Source organism: Aptenodytes forsteri, unplaced genomic scaffold (assembly GCF_000699145.1).
Source record: "Aptenodytes forsteri isolate BGI_AS27 unplaced genomic scaffold, ASM69914v1 Scaffold7, whole genome shotgun sequence".
Classification (NCBI taxonomy): domain Eukaryota; kingdom Metazoa; phylum Chordata; class Aves; order Sphenisciformes; family Spheniscidae; genus Aptenodytes; species Aptenodytes forsteri.
Window position 1 is genome coordinate 3,293,687 of NW_008795919.1, and position 1,845 is coordinate 3,295,531.

Consider the following 1,845-nt stretch of genomic DNA (forward strand, 5'->3'; position numbering starts at 1 on the left):
CCGGGGGAGACGCGGTTTTGGGCCGCGGTTCATTTTTTGCAGCTTTTCAATGGGGGGTGAATGACTCATGGAATCCTTTCTCCCTTTCTTTCAATGTTTTTTTGGGTCTCTTTGTTCCTGTTTTGCTGATTAAATGATGATAATAAGGGAAGGCTCCGCGCGATGGAGGCGGCTCCTCTGCCGCGACACATCGGTTGTAGAATGACTCATGGAATCCTTTCTCCCTTTCTTTCAATGTTTTTTTGGGTCTCTTTGTTCCTGTTTTGCTGATTAAATGATGATAATAAGGGAAGGCTCCGCGCGATGGAGGCGGCTCCTCTGCCGCGACACATCGGTTGTAGGAGTCTCAGTCATTTTATGTGCATTTTTCCTGGTCGAGCTAGAGGACACAATGAGAATTATTTTAAATATGTCTCATGCAAGGTGCTTATTTGCCCAGCGTGTGTACGCGGCACAGCTCACTCCCTGCGTGCTACAGAAAGCCCTACCATTTTCCCCTACCACGATTAATAGGATTTTTAAAGCTGTTCCCACTCTGAGAGGGGAAAAAACCGCAGGTACAAAGGGCAGTGCCGATCTGATGGCTTCTTCTTGTACCGAGCACAAAGAAATCGAACCCAAAAGGTTGGACTTTGCTTTGTGGGAGTGAGCCGGTGCCGGGGATGTCAGCGTGAGCTTTGCTGGTAGAGGGGTGGCCGTGCCACCGTCCCCGTCCCCGGGAGCCTCAGCCGTCAGACCAGCAAGGGGGAAACTGAGGCAGCATTTAGGAGCTCTGGGAGGGCTGATTCACCTGCCCGAGAGGGTGCTTGGGCACAGGCGCGAGGGCGGAGACGTCCGTGGCGGGATGGTCCCTTCTCCATCACCCCCAGCGCCCATGGCGGGGAGGGAGCCGTGGCCGGCGGCCCGGTGTCACGCGCTGTTTGCTCCTTCTGCAGGCTGCTGCCCGCGGGGACGTCCTGCCCGCCTTCCTGCCCACTCCGTGGGCCATGTCGTCCTCCGACGAGGAGACCCTCAGCGAGCGGTCATGCCGGAGCGAGCGGTCGTGCCGGAGCGAGCGCTCTTACCGCAGCGAGCGCTCGGGCAGCCTCTCCCCCTGCCCACCCGGGGACACCTTGCCCTGGAATTTACCCCTCCATGAGCAGAGGAAGCGGAAGAGCCAGGACTCGGTGCTGGACCCGGCTGAGAGGGCTGTCGTCAGGGTCGCAGGTAAGGCAGTGCCCTGTTGTGCGGTGGGTCCCTCCAAAGAGGGGGAGATGGGGCTCCTTGGGCTCCCCCCGCAGTGGCTGAGATGGTCTCGGGGCCGTCCCTGTCCCCCGCTGCTCCCCAGGGACACTGGGGATGGATGGGATGGGGAGCGGGGAGATGGATGTGGCCTTTGGTGGCCGAGGCCCAGGGTGGCGGTTTGGCTCTGTGATGGCTTTGTCCTGTCCGGGCAGGGCTTGCCGCGGGTTGGGTCATACCCTCAGCACGCTGGGGTTAAGGGATGACTGGGCACCTCCGACGCTGGGGTTGGGTGACATTAAAATGCCTAATTAAGGACTAAATGAATGGCTCCTTGGTGGAACGATGCCCTTGGCCAGACTCCAGGGAGGAATTTGCCCTGGGAGGTTTGTGATTCCCGGCTGATGGAGCCGGGGCTGCTCCTTCGCCGTGGTGGTGCCGCCCATCAGCAGCCCCATCGCTGTGGTCATTGGGACGCCCCGGGGTCCCTGCGTTGCTGCGTTGTGGAGGGGACCCTGCCCCACGTGTCCCCTCACCTGCAGCGGTGCCTGCCGGCTGCTGTCACACCCCAGGGGATGGGAAGGAGAAACAAAGAGAGGGATGGACCCACTGTGGCTGATGGCT